This window comes from Silene latifolia, unplaced genomic scaffold, assembly GCF_048544455.1.
Source record: "Silene latifolia isolate original U9 population unplaced genomic scaffold, ASM4854445v1 scaffold_106, whole genome shotgun sequence".
In the NCBI taxonomy this organism is placed as follows: domain Eukaryota; kingdom Viridiplantae; phylum Streptophyta; class Magnoliopsida; order Caryophyllales; family Caryophyllaceae; genus Silene; species Silene latifolia.
Genome location: NW_027413125.1, coordinates 273,180 through 297,457, shown reverse-complemented (window position 1 = coordinate 297,457; position 24,278 = coordinate 273,180).

The window sequence follows — 24,278 nt, the reverse complement described above, 5'->3', positions numbered from 1 at the left end:
ATGAACATGGACAAATGGTTCATACAACGAGTCACTTGGACTAATGAACAAGTATAATTGTTTAACACAACGAGTCACAAGGACTAATGAACAAGGAAATATAGTTCGAATAACGAGTCACAAGGACTAATGAACAAGTACAATTATTTAACACAATGAGTCGCAAGGACTAATGAATACGAGAAAATGGTTCACACAACGAGTCACATGGACTAATGCACAATTACAATTATTTAACACAACGAGTCACAAAGACTAATGAACAAGAATAAATGGTTCACACAACGAGTCACATTTACTAATAAACAAGGACAAATGGATCACACAATGAGTCACAAAAGCTAATGAACAAGGACAAATGGTTCACACAACGAATCACATGGAATAATGAACAAGTACAATTGTTTTAACACAACGAGACACAAGGACTAATGAACAAGGACAAATGGTTTACACAACGAGTTACAAGGACTAATGAACGAGGACAAACGGTTCACCCAACGAGTCAAATGGACTAATGAGCAAGTACAATTGTTTAACACAACGAGTCACAAGGACTAATGAACAAGAACAAACGGTTCACATAACGAGTCACAAGGACTAATGAACAATTACAATTGTTTAACACAACGAGTCACAAAGACTATTGAACACGGACAAATGGTTCACACAACAAGTCACATTTACTAATAAACAAGGACAAATGGTTCCCACAACGAGTCACTAGGGCTAATGGACAAGGACAAATGGTTCACACAACGAGTCACATGGACTAATGAACAAGTACAATTGTTTAACACAACCACTCACAAGGACTAATGAACAAGGATAAATGGTTTACACAACGAGTCACAAGGACTAATGAACAAGGGCAAATGGTTCACTCAACGAGTCACATGAACTAATGAACAAGTACAATTGTTTAACACAACGAGTCACAAGGACTAACGAATAAGGACAAACTGTTCACACAACTAATCACATGGACGAATGAACAATTACAATTGCTTAACATAATGAGTCACGAAGACAAATGAACAAGGACAAATGGTTCACACAACGAGTCACATTTACTAATAAACAAGGATAAATTATTCACACAACGAGTCACAAGGGCTAATGAACAAGGACAAATAGTTCACACAACGAGTCACATGGACTAGTAAACAAGTACAATTATTTTAACACAACGAGTCACAAGGACTAAAGAACAAGGATAAATGATTTACATAACGAGTCCCAAGGACTAATGAACGAGGACAAATGGTTCACCCAATGAGTCATATGGACAAGTGAACAAGTACTATTGTTTAACACAACGAGTCACAGGGACTAATGAACATGAACAAATGGTTTACACGAGTCACTTGGACTAATGAACAAGTATAATTATTTAACACAACGATTCACAAGGACTAATGAAAAAGGACAAATAGTTCACACAACGAGTCACTTGGACTATTGAACAAGTATAATTGTTTAACCCAACGAGTGACAAGACCTAATGAACAAGGACAAATGGATCACACAACGAGTCACATGGAGTAATGAACAAGTACAATTGTTTAACACAACGAGTCACAAGGACTAATGAACTAGGACAAATGGTTCGCACAACGAGTCACATGGACTAATGAACAAGTACAATTGTTTAACACAACGAGTCACAAGGACTAATGAACTAGGACAAATGGTTCGCACAACGAGTCACATGGACTAATGAACAAGTACAATTGTTTAACACAACGACTCACAAGAACTAATGAACAAGAACAAATAGTTCACACAACGAGTCACATGGACTAATGAACAAGTATAATTGTTTAACCCAACGAGTGACAAGACCTAATGAACAAGGACAAATGGATCACACAACGAGTCACATGGAGTAATGAACATGTACAATTGTTTAACACAATGAGTCACAAGGACTAATGAACAAGGACAAATGGTTCGCACAACGAGTCACATGGACTAATGAATAAGAACAATTGTTTAACACAATGAGTTACAAGGACTATTGGACAAGGACAAATAGTTCACACAACGACTCACATTTACTAATAAACAAGGACAAATGGTTCATACAACGAGTCATAAGGGTTAATGAACAAGGACAAATGGTTCACACAACGAGTCACATGGACTAATGAACAAGTACAATTATTTAACACGAGGAGTCACAAGGACTAATGAACAAGGACAAATGGTTCACACAACGAGTCAATTGGACTACTGAATAATTAAAATTGTTTAACACAACGATTCACAAGGACTAATGAACAAGGATAAATGGTTTACACAACAAGTCACAAGGACTAATGAACATGGACAAATGGTTCATATAACGAGTCACTTGGACTAATGAACAAGTATAATTGTTTAATACAACGAGTCACAAGGACTAATGAACAAGGAAATATAGTTCACACAACGAGTCACAAGGACTAATGAACAAGTACAATTATTTAACACAATGAGTCGCAAGGACTAATGAACAAAGACAAATGGTTCACACAACGAGTCACATGGACTAATGCACAATTACAATTGTTTAACACAACGAGTCACAAAGACTATTGAACAAGGACAAATGGTTCACACAACGAGTCACATTTACTAATAAACAAGGACAAATGGTTCACACAACGAGTCACAAGGGCTAATGGACAAGGACAAATGGTTCACACAACGAGTCACATGGACTAATGAACAAGTACAATTGTTTAACACAACCACTCACAAGGAGTAATGAACAAGGATAAATGGTTTACACAACGAGTCACAAGGACTAATAAACAAGGGCAAATGGTTCACTCAACGAGTCACATGGACTAATGAACAAGTACAATTGTTTAACACAACGAGTCACAAGGACTAACGAACAAGGACAAATGGTTCACACAACGAATCACATGGACTAATGAACAATTACAATTGCTTAACATAACGAGTCACGAAGACTAATGAACAAGGACAAATGGTTCACACAACGAGTCACATTTACTAATAAACAAGGATAAATTATTCACACAACGAGTCACAAGGGCTAATGAACAAGGACAAATAGTTCACACAACGAGTCACATGGACTAGTAAACAAGTACAATTATTTTAACACAACGAGTCACAAGGACTAAAGAACAAGGATAAATGATTTACATAACGAGTCCCAAGGACTAATGAACGAGGACAAATGGTTCACCCAACGAGTCATATGGACAAGTGAACAAGTACTATTGTTTAACACAACGAGTCACAGGGACTAATGAACATGAACAAATGGTTTACACGAGTCACTTGGACTAATGAACAAGTATAATTATTTAACACAACGATTCACAAGGACTAATGAAAAAGGACAAATAGTTCACACAACGAGTCACTTGGACTAATGAACAAGTATAATTGTTTAACCCAACGAGTGACAAGACCTAATGAACAAGGACAAATGGATCACACAACGAGTCACATGGAGTAATGAACAAGTACAATTGTTTAACACAACGAGTCACAAGGACTAATGAACTAGGACAAATGGTTCGCACAACGAGTCACATGGACTAATGAACAAGTACAATTGTTTAACACAACGACTCACAAGAACTAATGAACAAGAACAAATAGTTCACACAACGAGTCAAATGGACTAATGAACAAGTATAATTGTTTAACCCAACGAGTGACAAGACCTAATGAACAAGGACAAATGGATCACACAACGAGTCACATGGAGTAATGAACATGTACAATTGTTTAACACAATGAATCACAAGGACTAATGAACAAGGACAAATGGTTCGCACAACGAGTCACATGGACTAATGAATAAGAACAATTGTTTAACACAATGAGTTACAAGGACTATTGGACAAGGACAAATAGTTCACACAACGACTCACATTTACTAATAAACATGGACAAATGGTTCATACAACGAGTCATAAGGGTTAATGAACAAGGACAAATGGTTCACACAACGAGTCACATGGACTAATGAACAAGTACAATTATTTAACACAAGGAGTCACAAGGACTAATGAACAAGGACAAATGGTTCACACAACGAGTCAATTGGACTAATGAATAATTAAAATTGTTTAACACAACGATTCACAAGGACTAATGAACAAGGATAAATGGTTTACACAACAAGTCACAAGGACTAATGAACATGGACAAATGGTTCATATAACGAGTCACTTGGACTAATGAACAAGTATAATTGTTTAATACAACGAGTCACAAGGACTAATGAACAAGGAAATATAGTTCACACAACGAGTCACAAGGACTAATGAACAAGTACAATTATTTAACACAATGAGTCGCAAGGACTAATGAACAAAGACAAATGGTTCACACAACGAGTCACATGGACTAATGCACAATTACAATTGTTTAACACAACGAGTCACAAGGACTAATGAACAAGAATAAATGGTTCACACAACGAGTCACATTTACTAATAAACAAGGACAAATGGATCACACAATGAGTCACAAAAGCTAATGAACAAGGACAAATGGTTCACACAACGAATCACATGGAATAATGAACAAGTACAATTGTTTTAACACAACGAGACACAAGGACTAATGAACAAGGACAAATGGTTTACACAACGAGTTACAAGGACTAATGAACGAGGACAAACGGTTCACCCAACGAGTCAAATGGACTAATGAGCAAGTACAATTGTTTAACACAACGAGTCACAAGGACTAATGAACAAGGACAAACGGTTCACATAACGAGTCACAAGGACTAATGAACAATTACAATTGTTTAACACAACGAGTCACAAAGACTATTGAACAAGGACAAATGGTTCACACAACAAGTCACATTTACTAATAAACAAGGACAAATGGTTCACACAACGAGTCACATGGGCTAATGGACAAGGATAAATGGTTCACACAACGAGTCACATGGACTAATGAACAAGTACAATTGTTTAACACAACCACTCACAAGGACTAATGAACAAGGATAAATGGTTTACACAACGAGTCACAAGGACTAATGAACAAGGGCAAATGGTTCACTCAACGAGTCACATGAACTAATGAACAAGTACAATTGTTTAACACAACGAGTCACAAGGACTAACGAATAAGGACAAACTGTTCACACAACGAATCACATGGACGAATGAACAATTACAATTGCTTAACATAACGAGTCACGAAGACAAATGAACAAGGACAAATGGTTAACACAACGAGTCACATTTACTAATAAACAAGGATAAATTATTCACACAACGAGTCATAAGGGCTAATGAACAAGGACAAATAGTTCACACAACGAGTCACATGGACTAGTGAACAAGTACAATTATTTTAACACATAGAGCCACAAGGACTAAAGAACAAGTACAAATGATTTACATAACGAGTCCCAAGGACTAATGAACGAGGACAAATGGTTCACCCAACGAGTCATATGGACAAGTGAACAAGTACTATTGTTTAACACAACGAGTCACAAGGACTAATGAACAAGGACAAATGGTTTACACAACAAGTCACAAGGACTAATGAACATGGACAAATGGTTTACACGAGTCACTTGGACTAATGAACAAGTATAATTATTTAACACAACGATTCACAAGGACTAATGAAAAAGGACAAATAGTTCACACAACGAGTCACTTGGACTAATGAACAAGTATAATTGTTTAACCCAACGAGTCACAAGGACTAATGAACAAGGACAAATGGATCACACAACGAGTCACATGGAGTAATGAACAAGTACAATTGTTTAACACAACGAGTCACAAGGACTAATGAACTAGGACAAATGGTTCGCACAACGAGTCACATGGACTAATGAACAAGTACAATTGTTTAACACAACGAGTCACAAGAACTAATGAACAAGGACAAATAGTTCACACAACGAGTCACTTGGACTAATGAACAAGTATAATTGTTTAACCCAACGAGTGACAAGACCTAATGAACAAGGACAAATGGATCACACAACGAGTCACATGGAGTAATGAACAAGTAATTGTTTCACACAAAGAGTCACAAGGACTAATGAATAAGGACAAATGGTTCGCACAACGAGTCACAAGGACTAATGAACAAGTACAATTGTTTAACACAATGAGTTACAAGGACTATTGGACAAGGACAAATAGTTCACACAACGACTCACATTTACTAATAAACAAGGACAAATTGTTCATACAACGAGTCATAAGGGTTAATGAACAAGGACAAATGGTTCACACAACGAGTCACATGGACTAATGAACAAGTACAATTGTTTAACACAAGGAGTCACAAGGACTAATGAACAAGGACAAATGGTTCACACAACGAGTCAATTGGACTAATGAATAATTACAATTGTTTTACACAACGATTCACAAGGACTAATGAACAAGGATAAATGGTTTACACAACAAGTCACAAGGACTAATGAACATGGACAAATGGTTCATACAACGAGTCACTTGGACTAATGAACAAGTATAATTGTTTAACACAACGAGTCACAAGGACTAATGAACAAGGAAATATAGTTGTTAGGATAACGAGTCACAAGGACTAATGAACAAGTACAATTATTTAACACAATGAGTCGCAAGGACTAATGAATACAGACAAATGGTTCACACAACGAGTCACATGGACTAATGCACAATTACAATTATTTAACACAACGAGTCACAAAGACTAATGAACAAGAATAAATGGTTCACACAACGAGTCACATTTACTAATAAACAAGGACAAATGGATCACACAATGAGTCACAAAAGCTAATGAACAAGGACAAATGGTTCACACAACGAATCACATGGAATAATGAACAAGTACAATTGTTTTAACACAACGAGACACAAGGACTAATGAACAAGGACAAATGGTTTACACAACGAGTTACAAGGACTAATGAACGAGGACAAACGGTTCACCCAACGAGTCAAATGGACTAATGAGCAAGTACAATTGTTTAACACAACGAGTCACAAGGACTAATGAACAAGAACAAACGGTTCACATAACGAGTCACAAGGACTAATGAACAATTACAATTGTTTAACACAACGAGTCACAAAGACTATTGAACAAGGACAAATGGTTCACACAACAAGTCACATTTACTAATAAACAAGGACAAATGGTTCCCACAACGAGTCACTAGGGCTAATGGACAAGGACAAATGGTTCACACAACGAGTCACATGGACTAATGAACAAGTACAATTGTTTAACACAACCACTCACAAGGACTAATGAACAAGGATAAATGGTTTACACAACGAGTCACAAGGACTAATGAACAAGGGCAAATGGTTCACTCAACGAGTCACATGAACTAATGAACAAGTACAATTGTTTAACACAACGAGTCACAAGGACTAACGAATAAGGACAAACTGTTCACACAACTAATCACATGGACGAATGAACAATTACAATTGCTTAACATAATGAGTCACGAAGACAAATGAACAAGGACAAATGGTTCACACAACGAGTCACATTTACTAATAAACAAGGATAAATTATTCACACAACCAGTCACAAGGGCTAATAAACAAGGACAAATAGTTCACACAACGAGTCACATGGACTAGTGAACAAGTACAATTATTTTAACACAACGAGCCACAAGGACTAAAGAACAAGGACAAATGATTTACATAACGAGTCTCAAGGACTAATGAACGAGGACAAATGGTTCACCCAACAAGTCATATGGACAAGTGAACAAGTACAATTGTTTAACACAACGAGACACAAGGACTAATAAACAAGGACAAAAGGTTTACACAACAAGTCACAAGGGCTAATGAACATGGACAAATGGATCATACAACGAGTCACTTGGACTAATGAACAAGTATAATTGTTTAACACAACGAGTCACACGGACTAATGAACAAGGAAATATAGTTCACACAACGAGTCACAAAGACTAATGAACAAGTACAATTATTTAACACAATGAGTCGCAAGGACTAATGAACAAAGAGAAATGGTTCACACAACGAGTCACATGGACTAATGCACAATTACAATTGTTTAACACAACGAGTCACAAGGACTAATGAACAAGAATAAATGGTTCACACAACGAGTCACATTTACTAATAAACAAGGACAAATGGATCACACAATGAGTCACAAAAGCTAATGAACAAGGTTGTTCATTAGTTATTGTGACTCATTGTGTGAATCATTTATTCTTGTTCATTAGTCATTGTGACTCGTAGTGTGAATCATTTGTCCTTGTTCATTAGTCATTGTGAATCATTTGTCCTAGTTAATTAGTCATTGTGACTCATTGTGTGAATCATTTGTCCTTGTTCATTAGGCCTTGTGACTCGTTGTTTGAATCATTTGTCCTTGTTCATTAGTCATTGTGACTCGTTGTGAATCATTTGTCCTTGTAATTAGTCATTGTGACTCGTTATGTGAATCATTTGTCCTTGTTCATTAGTCCTTGTGACTCATTGTGTGAATCATTTGTCCTAGTTAATTACTCATTGTGACTCGTTGTGCAAATCATTTGTCCTTGTTCATTAGTCCTTGTGACTCGTTGTGTGAATCAATTGTCTTAGTTCATTAGTCATTGTGACTCGTTGTGTGAATCATTTGTCCTTGTTCATTAGTTATTGTGACTCATTGTGTGAATCATTTGTCCTTGTTCATTAGTCATTGTGACTCGTAGTGTGAATCATTTTTCCTTGTTCATTAGTCATTGTGAATCATTTGTCCTAGTTAATTAGTCATTGTGACTCGTTATGTGAATCATTTGTCCTTGTTCATTAGTCATTGTGACTCTTTGTGTGAATCATTTGTCCTAGTTCATTAGTCATTGTGACTCGTTGTGTGAATCATTTGTCCTAGTTCAATGGTTATTGTGACTTTATGTGAATCATTTATCCTAGTTAATTACTCATTGTGACTCGTTGTGTGAATCATTTGTCCTTTTCATTAGTCATTGTGACTTCGTTGTGAATCATTTGTCCTAGTTAATTACTCATTGTGACTCGTTGTGTGAATCATTTGTCCTTTTTCATTAGTCATTGTGAATTATTTGTCCTAGTTAATTAGTCATTGTGACTCAAGATGTGAATTATTTGTCCTTGTTCATTAGTCCTTGTGACTCATTGTGTGAATCATTTGTCCTTGTTCATTAATTATATTGACACATTGTGTGAATCATTTGTCCTAGTTAATTACTCATTGTGAGTCGTTGTGTGAACCATTTGTCCTTATTCATTAGTCATTGTAACTCGTTGTCTGAATCATTTGCCCTAGTTCATTAGTCATTGTGACTCGTTGTGTGAATCATGTTTTCATTATTTATTATGTCTCTTTTTGTGAATCATTTGTCCTAGTTAATTACTCATTGTGACTCGTTGTGCAAATCATTTGTCCTTGTTCATTAGTCCTTGTGACTCGTTGTGTGAATCAATTGTCTTAGTTCATTAGTCATTGTGACTCGTTGTGTGAATCATTTGTCCTTGTTCATTAGTTATTGTGACTCATTGTGTGAATCATTTATTCTTGTTCATTAGTCATTGTGACTCGTAGTGTGAATCATTTTTCCTTGTTCATTAGTCATTGTGAATCATTTGTCCTAGTTAATTAGTCATTGTGACTCGTTATGTGAATCATTTGTCCTTGTTCATTAGTCATTGTGACTCGTTGTGTGAATCATTTGTCCTTGTTCATTAGTCATTGTGACTCTTTGTGTGAATCATTTGTCCTAGTTCATTAGTCATTGTGACTCGTTGTGTGAATCATTTGTCCTAGTTCAATGGTTATTGTGACTTTATGTGAATCATTTATCCTAGTTAATTACTCATTCGACTCGTTGTGAATCATTTGTCCTTTTCATTAGTCATTGTGACTCGTTGTGTGAATCATTTGTCCTAGTTAATTACTCATTGTGACTCGTTGTGTGAATCATTTGTCCTTTTTCATTAGTCATTGTGAATTATTTGTCCTAGTTAATTAGTCATTGTGACTCAGTATGTGAATTATTTGTCCTTGTTCATTAGTCCTTGTGACTCATTGTGTGAATCATTTGTCCTTGTTCATTAGTTATATTGACACGTTGTGTGAATCATTTGTCCTAGTTAATTACTCATTGTGAGTCGTTGTGTGAACCATTTGTCCTTATTCATTAGTCATTGTAACTCGTTATCTGAATCATTTGCCCTAGTTCATTAGTCATTGTGACTCGTTGTGTGAATCATGTTTTCATTAGTTATTGTGTCTCTTTTTGTGAATCATTTGTCCTAGTTAATTACTCATTGTGACTCGTTGTGCAAATCATTTGTCCTTGTTCATTAGTCCTTGTGACTCGTTGTGTGAATCAATTGTCTTAGTTCATTAGTCATTGTGACTCGTTGTGTGAATCATTTGTCCTTGTTCATTAGTTATTATGACTCATTGTGTGAATCATTTGTCCTTGTTCATTAGTCATTGTGACTCGTAGTGTGAATCATTTTTCCTTGTTCATTAGTCATTGTGAATCATTTGTCCTAGTTAATTAGTCATTGTGACTCGTTATGTGAATCATTTGTCCTTGTTCATTAGTCATTGTGACTCGTTGTGTGAATCATTTGTCCTTGTTCATTAGTCATTGTGACTCTTTGTGTGAATCATTTGTCCTAGTTCATTAGTCATTGTGACTCGTTGTGTGAATCATTTGTCCTAGTTCAATGGTTACTGTGACTTTATGTGAATCATTTATCCTAGTTAATTACTCATTGTGACTCGTTGTGTGAATCATTTGTCCTTTTCATTAGTCATTGTGACTCGTTGTGTAAATCATTTGTCCTAGTTGATTACTCATTGTGACTCGTTGTGTGAATCATTTGTCCTTTTTCATTAGTCATTGTGAATTATTTGTCCTAGTTAATTAGTCATTGTGACTCAGTATGTGAATTATTTATCCTTGTTCATTAGTCCTTGTGACTCATTGTGTGAATCATTTGTCCTTGTTCATTAGTTATATTGACACGTTGTGTGAATCATTTGTCCTAGTTAATTACTCATTGTGAGTCGTTGTGTGAACCATTTGTCCTTATTCATTAGTCATTGTAACTCGTTGTCTGAATCATTTGCCCTAGTTCATTAGTCATTGTGACTCGTTGTGTGAATTATGTTTTCATTAGTTATTGTGTCTCTTTTTGTGAATCATTTGTCCTAGTTAATTACTCATTGTGACTCGTTGTGCAAATCATTTGTCCTTGTTCATTAGTCCTTGTGACTCGTAGTGTGAATCATTTGTCCTTGTTCATTAGTCATTGTGAATCATTTGTCCTAGTTAATTAGTCATTGTGACTCGTTGTGTGAATCATTTGTCCTTGTTCATTAGGCCTTGTGACTCGTTGTTTGAATCATTTGTCCTTGTTCATTAGTCATTGTGACTCGTTGTGAATCATTTGTCCTTGTAATTAGTCATTGTGACTCGTTATGTGAATCATTTGTCCTTGTTCATTAGTCCTTGTGACTCATTGTGTGAATCATTTATCCTAGTTAATTACTCATTGTGACTCGTTGTGCAAATCATTTGTCCTTGTTCATTAGTCCTTGTGACTCGTTGTGTGAATCAATTGTCTTAGTTCATTAGTCATTGTGACTCGTTGTGTGAATCATTTGTCCTTGTTCATTAGTTATTGTGACTCATTGTGTGAATCATTTGTCCTTGTTCATTAGTCATTGTGACTCGTAGTGTGAATCATTTTCCTTGTTCATTAGTCATTGTGAATCATTTGTCCTAGTTAATTAGTCATTGTGACTCCTTATGTGAATCATTTGTCCTTGTTCATTAGTCATTGTGACTCTTTGTGTGAATCATTTGTCCTAGTTCATTAGTCATTGTGACTCGTTGTGTGAATCATTTGTCCTAGTTCAATGGTTATTGTGACTTTATGTGAATCATTTATCCTAGTTAATTACTCATTCTGACTCGTTGTGTGAATCATTTGTCCTTTTCATTAGTCATTGTGACTCGTTGTGTGAATCATTTGTCCTAGTTAATTACTCATTGTGACTCGTTGTGTGAATCATTTGTCCTTTTTCATTAGTCATTGTGAATTATTTGTCCTAGTTAATTAGTCATTGTGACTCGAGATGTGAATTATTTGTCCTTGTTCATTAGTCCTTGTGACTCATTGTGTGAATCATTTGTCCTTGTTCATTAGTTATATTGACACGTTGTGTGAATCATTTGTCCTAGTTAATTACTCATTGTGAGTCGTTGTGTGAACCATTTGTCCTTATTCATTAGTCATTGTAGCTCGTTGTCTGAATCATTTGCCCTAGTTCATTAGTCATTGTGACTCATTGTGTGAATCATGTTTTCATTAGTTATTGTGTCTCTTTTTGTGAATCATTTGTCCTAGTTAATTACTCATTGTGACTCGTTGTGCAAATCATTTGTCCTTGTTCATTAGTCCTTGTGACTCGTTGTGTGAATCAATTGTCTTAGTTCATTAGTCATTGTGACTCGTTGTGTGAATCATTTGTCCTTGTTCATTAGTTATTGTGACTCATTGTGTGAATCATTTATTCCATTAGTCATTGTGACTCGTAGTGTGAATCATTTTTCCTTGTTCATTAGTCATTGTGAATCATTTGTCCTAGTTAATTAGTCATTGTGACTCGTTATGTGAATCATTTGTCCTTGTTCATTAGTCATTGTGACTCGTTGTGTGAATCATTTGTCCTTGTTCATTAGTCATTGTGACTCTTTGTGTGAATCATTTGTCCTAGTTCATTAGTCATTGTGACTCGTTGTGTGAATCATTTGTCCTAGTTCAATGGTTATTGTGACTTTATGTGAATCATTTATCCTAGTTAATTACTCATTGTGACTCGTTGTGTGAATCATTTGTCCTTTTCATTAGTCATTGTGACTCGTTGTGTGAATCATTTGTCCTAGTTAATTACTCATTGTGACTCGTTGTGTGAATCATTTGTCCTTTTTCATTAGTCATTGTGAATTATTTGTCCTAGTTAATTAGTCATTGTGACTCAAGATGTGAATTATTTGTCCTTGTTCATTAGTCCTTGTGACTCATTGTGTGAATCATTTGTACTTGTTCATTAGTTATATTGACACGTTGTGTGAATCATTTGTCCTAGTTAATTACTCATTGTGAGTCGTTGTGTGAACCATTTGTCCTTATTCATTAGTCATTGTAACTCGTTGTCCTAATCGTTTGCCTAGTTCATTAGTCATTGTGACTCGTTGTGTGAATCATGTTTTCATTAGTTATTGTGTCTCTTTTTGTGAATCATTTGTCCTAGTTAATTACTCATTGTGACTCGTTGTGCAAATCATTTGTCCTTGTTCATTAGTCCTTGTGACTCGTTGTGTGAATCAATTGTCTTAGTTCATTAGTCATTGTGACTCGTTGTGTGAATCATTTGTCCTTGTTCATTAGTCATTGTGACTCGTTGTGAATCATTTGTCCTTGTAATTAGTCATTGTGACTCGTTGTGTGAATCATTTGTCCTTGTTCATTAGTCCTTGTGACTCATTGTGTGAATCATTTGTCCTAGTTAATTACTCATTGTGACTCGTTGTGTGAATAGTCTTTGTGACTCGTTGTGTGAATCATTTGTCCTAGTTAATTACTCATTGTGACTCGTTGTGTGAATCATTTGTCCTTTTTCATTACTCATTGTGAATTATTTGTCCTAGTTAATTAGTCATTGTGACTCGTTATGTGAATCATTTGTCCTTGTTCATTAGTCCTTGTGACTCGTTGTGTGAATCATTTGTTCTTGTTCATTAGTTATATTGACACGTTGTGTGAATCATTTGTCCTAGTTAATTACTCATTGTGAGTCGTTGTGTGAACCATTTGTCCTTATTCATTAGTCATTGTAACTCGTTATCTGAATCATTTGCCCTAGTTCATTAGTCATTGTGACTCGTTGTGTGAATCATGTTTTCATTAGTTATTGTGTCTCTTTTTGTGAATCATTTGTCCTAGTTAATTACTCATTGTGACTCGTTGTGCAAATCATTTGTCTTTGTTCATTAGTCCTTGTGACTCGTAGTGTGAATCATTTGTCCTTGTTCATTAGTCATTGTGAATCATTTGTCCTAGTTAATTAGTCATTGTGACTCGTTGTGTGAATCATTTGTCCTTGTTCATTAGGCCTTGTGACTCGTTGTTTGAATCATTTGTCCTTGTTCATTAGTCATTGTGACTCGTTGTGAATCATTTGTCCTTGTAATTAGTCATTGTGACTCGTTATGTGAATCATTTGTCCTTGTTCATTAGTCCTTGTGACTCATTGTGTGAATCATTTGTCCTAGTTAATTACTCATTGTGACTCGTTGTGCAAATCATTTGTCCTTGTTCATTAGTCCTTGTGACTCGTTGTGTGAATCAATTGTCTTAGTTCATTAGTCATTGTGACTCGTTGTGTGAATCATTTGTCCTTGTTCATTAGTTATTGTGACTCATTGTGTGAATCATTTGTCCTTGTTCATTAGTCATTGTGACTCGTAGTGTGAATCATTTTTCCTTGTTCATTAGTCATTGTGAATCATTTGTCCTAGGTAATTAGTCATTGTGACTCCTTATGTGAATCATTTGTCCTTGTTCATTAGTCATTGTGACTCTTTGTGTGAATCATTTGTCCTAGTTCATTAGTCATTGTGACTCGTTGTGTGAATCATTTGTCCTAGTTCAATGGTTATTGTGACTTTATGTGAATCATTTATCCTAGTTAATTACTCATTGTGACTCGTTGTGTGAATCATTTGTCCTTTTCATTAGTCATTGTGACTCGTTGTGTGAATCATTTGTCCTAGTTAATTACTCATTGTGACTCGTTGTGTGAATCATTTGTCCTTTTTCATTAGTCATTGTGAATTATTTGTCCTAGTTAATTAGTCATTGTGACTCAGTATGTGAATTATTTATCCTTGTTCATTAGTCCTTGTGACTCATTGTGTGAATCATTTGTCCTTGTTCATTATTTATATTGACACGTTGTGTGAATCATTTGTCCTAGTTAATTACTCATTGTGAGTCGTTGTGTGAACCATTTGTCCTTATTCATTAGTCATTGTAACTCGTTGTCTGAATCATTTGCCCTAGTTCATTAGTCATTGTGACTCGTTGTGTGAATCATGTTTTCATTAGTTATTGTGTCTCTTTTTGTGAATCATTTGTGTTAATTACTCATTGTGACTCGTTGTGCAAATCATTTGTCCTTGTTCATTAGTCCTTGTGACTCGTTGTGTGAATCAATTGTCTTAGTTCATTAGTCATTGTGACTCGTTGTGTGAATCATTTGTCCTTGTTCATTAGTCATTGTGACTCATTGTGTGAATCATTTATTCTTGTTCATTAGTCATTGTGACTCGTTATGTGAATCATTTGTCCTTGTTCATTAGTCATTGTGACTCGTTGTGTGAATCATTTGTCCTTGTTCATTAGTCATTGTGACTCTTTGTGTGAATCATTTGTCCTAGTTCATTAGTCATTGTGACTCGTTGTGTGAATCATTTGTCCTAGTTCAATGGTTATTGTGACTTTATGTGAATCATTTATCCTAGTTAATTACTCATTGTGACTCGTTGTGTGAATCATTTGTCCTTTTCATTAGTCATTGTGACTCGTTGTGTGAATCATTTGTCCTAGTTAATTACTCATTGTGACTCGTTGTGTGAATCATTTGTCCTTTTTCATTAGTCATTGTGAATTATTTGTCCTAGTTAATTAGTCATTGTGACTCAGTATGTGAATTATTTGTCCTTGTTCATTAGTCCTTGTGACTCATTGTGTGAATCATTTGTCCTTGTTCATTAGTTATATTGACACGTTGTGTGAATCATTTGTCCTAGTTAATTACTCATTGTGAGTCGTTGTGTGAACCATTTGTCCTTATTCATTAGTCATTGTAACTCGTTGTCTGAATCATTTGCCTTAGTTCATTAGTCATTGTGACTCGTTGTGTGAATCATGTTTTCATTAGTTATTGTGTCTCTTTTTGTGAATCATTTGTCCTAGTTAATTACTCATTGTGACTCGTTGTGCAAATCATTTGTCCTTGTTCATTAGTCCTGGTGACTCGTTGTGTGAATCAATTGTCTTAGTTCATTAGTCATTGTGACTCGTTGTGTGAATCATTTGTCCTTGTTCATTAGTCATTGTGACTCGTTGTGAATCATTTGTCCTTGTAATTAGTCATTGTGACTCGTTGTGTGAATCATTTGTCCTTGTTCATTAGTCCTTGTGACTCCTTGTGTGAATCATTTGTCCTAGTTAATTACTCATTGTGACTCGTTGTGTGAATAGTCTTTGTGACTCGTTGTGTGAATCATTTGTCCTAGTTAATTACTCATTGTGACTCGTTGTGTGAATCATTTGTCCTTTTTAATTACTCATTGTGAATTATTTGTCCTAGTTAATTAGTCATTGTGACTCGTTATGTGAATCATTTGTCCTTGTTCATTAGTCCTTGTGACTCGTTGTGTGAATCATTTGTTCTTGTTCATTAGTTATATTGACACGTTGTGTTAATCATTTGTCCTAGTTAATTACTCATTATGAGTCGTTGTGTGAACCATTTGTCCTTATTCATTAGTCATTGTAACTCGTTATCTGAATCATTTGCCCTAGTTCATTAGTCATTGTGACTCGTTGTGTGAATCATGTTTTCATTAGTTATTGTGTCTCTTTTTGTGAATCATTTGTCCTAGTTAATTACTCATTGTGACTCCTTGTGCAAATCATTTGTCCTTGTTCATTAGTCCTTGTGACTCGTTGTGTGAATCAATTGTCTTAGTTCATTAGTCATTGTGACTCGTTGTGTGAATCATTTGTCCTTGTTCATTAGTTATTGTGACTCATTGTGTGAATCATTTATTCTTGTTCATTAGTCATTGTGACTCGTAGTGTGAATCATTTTTCCTTGTTCATTAGTCATTGTGAATCATTTGTCCTAGTTAATTAGTCATTGTGACTCGTTATGTGAATCATTTGTCCTTGTTCATTAGTCATTGTGACTCGTTGTGTGAATCATTTGTCCTTGTTCATTAGTCATTGTGACTCTTTGTGTGAATCATTTGTCCTAGTTCATTAGTCATTGTGACTCGTTGTGTGAATCATTTGTCCTTTTCATTAGTCATTGTGACTCGTTGTGTGAATCATTTGTCCTAGTTAATTACTCATTGTGACTCGTTGTGTGAATCATTTGTCCTTTTTCATTAGTCATTGTGAATTATTTGTCCTAGTTAATTAGTCATTGTGACTCAGTATGTGAATTATTTGTCCTTGTTCATTAGTCCTTGTGACTCGTTGTGTGAATCATTTGTCCTTGTTCATTAGTTATATTGACACGTTGTGTGAATCATTTGTCCTAGTTAATTACTCATTGTGAGTCGTTGTGTGAACCATTTGTCCTTATTCATTAGTCATTGTAACTCGTTGTCTGAATCATTTGCCCTAGTTCATTAGTCATTGTGACTCGTTGTGTGAATCATGTTTTCATTAGTTATTGTGTCTCTTTTTGTGAATCATTTGTCCTAGTTAATTACTCATTGTGACTCGTTGTTCAAATCATTTGTCCTTGTTCATTAGTCCTTGTGACTCGTTGTGTGAATCAATTGTCTTAGTTCATTAGTCATTGTGACTCGTTGTGTGAATCATTTGTCCTTGTTCATTAGTTATTGTGACTCATTGTGTGAATCATTTATTCTTGTTCATTAGTCATTGTGACTCGTAGTGTGAATCATTTGTCCTTGTTCATTAGTCATTGTGAATCATTTGTCCTAGTTAATTAGTCATTGTGACTCGTTGTGTGAATCATTTGTCCTTTTTCATTACTCATTGTGAATTATTTGTCCTAGTTAATTAGTCATTGTGACTCGTTATGTGAATCATTTGTCCTTGTTCATTAGTCCTTGTGACTCGTTGTGTGAATCATTTGTTCTTGTTCATTAGTTATATTGACACGTTGTGTGAATCATTTGTCCTAGTTAATTACTCATTGTGAGTCGTTGTGTGAACCATTTGTCCTTATTCATTAGTCATTGTAACTCGTTGTCTGAATCATTTGCCCTAGTTCATTAGTCATTGTGACTCGTTGTGTGAATCATGTTTTCATTAGTTATTGTGTCTCTTTTTGTGAATCATTTGTCCTAGTTAATTACTCATTGTGACTCGTTGTGCAAATCATTTGTCCTTGTTCATTAGTCCTTGTGACTCGTTGTGTGAATCAATTGTCTTAGTTCATTAGTCATTGTGACTCGTTGTGTGAATCATTTGTCCTTGTTCATTAGTTATTGTGACTCATTGTGTGAATCATTTATTCTTGTTCATTAGTCATTGTGACTCGTAGTGTGAATCATTTGTCCTTGTTCATTAGTCATTGTGAATCATTTGTCCTAGTTAATTAGTCATTGTGACTCGTTGTGTGAATCATTTGTCCTTGTTCATTAGGCCTTGTGACTCGTTGTTTGAATCATTTGTCCTTGTTCATTAGTCATTGTGACTCGTTGTGAATCATTTGTTCTTGTAATTAGTCATTGTGACTCGTTATGTGAATCATTTGTCCTTGTTCATTAGTCCTTGTGACTCATTGTGTGAATCATTTGTCCTAGTTAATTACTCATTGTGACTCGTTGTGCAAATCATTTGTCCTTGTTCATTATTCCTTGTGACTCGTTGTGTGAATCAATTGTCTTAGTTCATTAGTCATTGTGACTCGTTGTGTCAATCATTTGTCCTTGTTCATTAGTTATTGTGACTCATTGTGTGAATCATTTGTCCTTGTTCATTAGTCATTGTGACTCGTAGTGTGAATCAGTTTTCCTTGTTCATTAGTCATTGTGAATAATTTGTCCTAGTTAATTAGTCATTGTGACTCGTTATGTGAATCATTTGTCCTTGTTCATTAGTCATTTTGACTCGTTGTGTGAATCATTTGTCCTTGTTCATTAGTCATTGTGACTCTTTGTGTGAATCATTTGTCCTAGTTCATTAGTCATTGTGACTCGTTGTGTGAATCATTTGTCCTAGTTCAATGGTTATTGTGACTTTATGTGAATCATTTATCCTAGTTAATTACTCATTGTGACTCGTTGTGTGAATCATTTGTCCTTTTCATTAGTCATTGTGACTCGTTGTGTGAATCATTTGTCCTAGTTAATTACTCATTGTGACTCGTTGTGTGAATCATTTGTCCTTTTTCATTAGTCATTGTGAATTATTTGTCCTAGTTAATTAGTCATTGTGACTCAGTATGTGAATTATTTGTCCTTGTTCATTAGTCCTTGTGACTCATTGTGTGAATCATTTGTCCTTGTTCATTAGTTATATTGACACGTTGTGTGAATCATTTGTCCTAGTTAATTACTCATTGTGAGTCGTTGTGTGAACCATTTGTCCTTATTCATTAGTCATTGTAACTCGTTGTCTGAATCATTTGCCTTAGTTCATTAGTCATTGTGACTCGTTGTGTGAATCATGTTTTCATTAGTTATTGTGTCTCTTTTTGTGAATCATTTGTCCTAGTTAATTACTCATTGTGACTCGTTGTGCAAATCATTTGTCCTTGTTCATTAGTCCTGGTGACTCGTTGTGTGAATCAATTGTCTTAGTTCATTAGTCATTGTGACTCGTTGTGTGAATCATTTGTCCTTGTTCATTAGTCATTGTGACTCGTTGTGAATCATTTGTCCTTGTAATTAGTCATTGTGACTCGTTGTGTGAATCATTTGTCCTTGTTCATTAGTCCTTGTGACTCCTTGTGTGAATCATTTGTCCTAGTTAATTACTCATTGTGACTCGTTGTGTGAATAGTCTTTGTGACTCGTTGTGTGAATCATTTGTCCTAGTTAATTACTCATTGTGACTCGTTGTGTGAATCATTTGTCCTTTTTTATTACTCATTGTGAATTATTTGTCCTAGTTAATTAGTCATTGTGACTCGTTATGTGAATCATTTGTCCTTGTTCATTAGTCCTTGTTCATTAGTCCTTGTGTGAATCATTTGTTCTTGTTCATTAGTTATATTGACACGTTGTGTTAATCATTTGTCCTAGTTAATTACTCATTATGAGTCGTTGTGTGAACCATTTGTCCTTATTCATTAGTCATTGTAACTCGTTGTCTGAATCATTTGCCCTAGTTCATTAGTCATTGTGACTCGTTGTGTGAATCATGTTTTCATTAGTTATTGTGTCTCTTTTTGTGAATCATTTGTCCTAGTTAATTACTCATTGTGACTCCTTGTGCAAATCATTTGTCCTTGTTCATTAGTCCTTGTGACTCGTTGTGTGAATCAATTGTCTTAGTTCATTAGTCATTGTGACTCGTTGTGTGAATCATTTGTCCTTGTTCATTAGTTATTGTGACTCATTGTGTGAATCATTTATTCTTGTTCATTAGTCATTGTGACTCGTAGTGTGAATCATTTTTCCTTGTTCATTAGTCATTGTGAATCATTTGTCCTAGTTAATTAGTCATTGTGACTCGTTATGTGAATCATTTGTCCTTGTTCATTAGTCATTGTGACTCGTTGTGTGAATCATTTGTCCTTGTTCATTAGTCATTGTGACTCTTTGTGTGAATCATTTGTCCTAGTTCATTAGTCATTGTGACTCGTTGTGTGAATCATTTGTCCTAGTTCAATGGTTATTGTGACTTTATGTGAATCATTTATCCTAGTTAATTACTCATTGTGACTCGTTGTGTGAATCATTTGTCCTTTTCATTAGTCATTGTGACTCGTTGTGTGAATCATTTGTCCTAGTTAATTACTCATTGTGACTCGTTGTGCGAATCATTTGTCCTTTTTCATTAGTCATTGTGAATTATTTGTCCTAGTTAATTAGTCATTGTGACTCATTATGTGAATTATTTGTCCTTGTTCATTAGTCCTTGTGACTCGTTGTGTGAATCATTTGTCCTTGTTCATTAGTTATATTGACACGTTGTGTGAATCATTTGTCCTAGTTAATTACTCATTGTGAGTCGTTGTGTGAACCATTTGTCCTTATTCATTAGTCATTGTAACTCGTTGTCTGAATCATTTGCCCTAGTTCATTAGTCATTGTGACTCGTTGTGTGAATCATGTTTTCATTAGTTATTGTGTCTCTTTTTGTGAATCATTTGTCCTAGTTAATTACTCATTGTGACTCGTTGTTCAAATCATTTGTCCTTGTTCATTAGTCCTTGTGACTCGTTGTGTGAATCAATTGTCTTAGTTCATTAGTCATTGTGACTCGTTGTGTGAATCATTTGTCCTTGTTCATTAGTCATTGTGACTCGTTGTGAATCATTTGTCCTTGTAATTAGTCATTGTGACTCGTTGTGTGAATCATTTGTCCTTGTTCATTAGTCCTTGTGACTCATTGTGTGAATCATTTGTCCTAGTTAATTACTCATTGTGACTCGTTGTGTGAATAGTCTTTGTGACTCGTTGTGTGAATCATTTGTCCTAGTTAATTACTCATTGTGACTCGTTGTGTGAATCATTTGTCCTTTTTCATTACTCATTGTGAATTATTTGTCCTAGTTAATTAGTCATTGTGACTCGTTATGTGAATCAGTTGTCCTTGTTCATTAGTCCTTGTGACTCGTTGTGTGAATCATTTGTTCTTGTTCATTAGTTATATTGACACGTTGTGTGAATCATTTGTCCTAGTTAATTACTCATTGTGAGTCGTTGTGTGAACCATTTGTCCTTATTCATTAGTCATTGTAACTCGTTGTCTGAATCATTTGCCCTAGTTCATTAGTCATTGTGACTCGTTGTGTGAATCATGTTTTCATTAGTTATTGTGTCTCTTTTTGTGAATCATTTGTCCTAGTTAATTACTCATTGTGACTCGTTGTGCAAATCATTTGTCCTTGTTCATTAGTCCTTGTGACTCGTTGTGTGAATCATTTGTCCTTGTTCATTAGTCATTGTGACTCGTTGTGAATCATTTGTCCTTGTAATTAGTCATTGTGACTCGTTGTGTGAATCATTTGTCCTTGTTCATTAGTCCTTGTGACTCCTTGTGTGAATCATTTGTCCTAGTTAATTACTCATTGTGACTCGTTGTGTGAATAGTCTTTGTGACTCGTTGTGTGAATCATTTGTCCTAGTTAATTACTCATTGTGACTCGTTGTGTGAATCATTTGTCCTTTTTTATTACTCATTGTGAATTATTTGTCCTAGTTAATTAGTCATTGTGACTCGTTATGTGAATCATTTGTCCTTGTTCATTAGTCCTTGTTCATTAGTCCTTGTGTGAATCATTTGTTCTTGTTCATTAGTTATATTGACACGTTGTGTTAATCATTTGTCCTAGTTAATTACTCATTATGAGTCGTTGTGTGAACCATTTGTCCTTATTCATTAGTCATTGTAACTCGTTGTCTGAATCATTTGCCCTAGTTCATTAGTCATTGTGACTCGTTGTGTGAATCATGTTTTCATTAGTTATTGTGTCTCTTTTTGTGAATCATTTGTCCTAGTTAATTACTCATTGTGACTCCTTGTGCAAATCATTTGTCCTTGTTCATTAGTCCTTGTGACTCGTTGTGTGAATCAATTGTCTTAGTTCATTAGTCATTGTGACTCGTTGTGTGAATCATTTGTCCTTGTTCATTAGTTATTGTGACTCATTGTGTGAATCATTTATTCTTGTTCATTAGTCATTGTGACTCGTAGTGTGAATCATTTTTCCTTGTTCATTAGTCATTGTGAATCATTTGTCCTAGTTAATTAGTCATTGTGACTCGTTATGTGAATCATTTGTCCTTGTTCATTAGTCATTGTGACTCGTTGTGTGAATCATTTGTCCTTGTTCATTAGTCATTGTGACTCTTTGTGTGAATCATTTGTCCTAGTTCATTAGTCATTGTGACTCGTTGTGTGAATCATTTGTCCTAGTTCAATGGTTATTGTGACTTTATGTGAATCATTTATCCTAGTTAATTACTCATTGTGACTCGTTGTGTGAATCATTTGTCCTTTTCATTAGTCATTGTGACTCGTTGTGTGAATCATTTGTCCTAGTTAATTACTCATTGTGACTCGTTGTGTGAATCATTTGTCCTTTTTCATTAGTCATTGTGAATTATTTGTCCTAGTTAATTAGTCATTGTGACTCGGATGTGAATTATTTGTCCTTGTTCATTAGTCCTTGTGACTCGTTGTGTGAATCATTTGTCCTTGTTCATTAGTTATATTGACACGTTGTGTGAATCATTTGTCCTAGTTAATTACTCATTGTGAGTCGTTGTGTGAACCATTTGTCCTTATTCATTAGTCATTGTAACTCGTTGTCTGAATCATTTGCCCTAGTTCATTAGTCATTGTGACTCGTTGTGTGAATCATGTTTTCATTAGTTATTGTGTCTCTTTTTGTGAATCATTTGTCCTAGTTAATTACTCATTGTGACTCGTTGTTCAAATCATTTGTCCTTGTTCATTAGTCCTTGTGACTCGTTGTGTGAATCAATTGTCTTAGTTCATTAGTCATTGTGACTCGTTGTGTGAATCATTTGTCCTTGTTCATTAGTCATTGTGACTCGTTGTGAATCATTTGTCCTTGTAATTAGTCATTGTGACTCGTTGTGTGAATCATTTGTCCTTGTTCATTAGTCCTTGTGACTCATTGTGTGAATCATTTGTCCTAGTTAATTACTCATTGTGACTCGTTGTGTGAATAGTCTTTGTGACTCGTTGTGTGAATCATTTGTCCTAGTTAATTACTCATTGTGACTCGTTGTGTGAATCATTTGTCCTTTTTCATTACTCATTGTGAATTATTTGTCCTAGTTAATTAGTCATTGTGACTCGTTATGTGAATCGTTTGTCCTTGTTCATTAGTCCTTGTGACTCGTTGTGTGAATCATTTGTTCTTGTTCATTAGTTATATTGACACGTTGTGTGAATCATTTGTCCTAGTTAATTACTCATTGTGAGTCGTTGTGTGAACCATTTGTCCTTATTCATTAGTCATTGTAACTCGTTGTCTGAATCATTTGCCCTAGTTCATTAGTCATTGTGACTCGTTGTGTGAATCATGTTTTCATTAGTTATTGTGTCTCTTTTTGTGAATCATTTGTCCTAGTTAATTACTCATTGTGACTCGTTGTGCAAATCATTTGTCCTTGTTCATTAGTCCTTGTGACTCGTTGTGTGAATCAATTGTCTTAGTTCATTAGTCATTGTGACTCGTTGTGTGAATCATTTGTCCTTGTTCATTAGTTATTGTGACTCATTGTGTGAATCATTTATTCTTGTTCATTA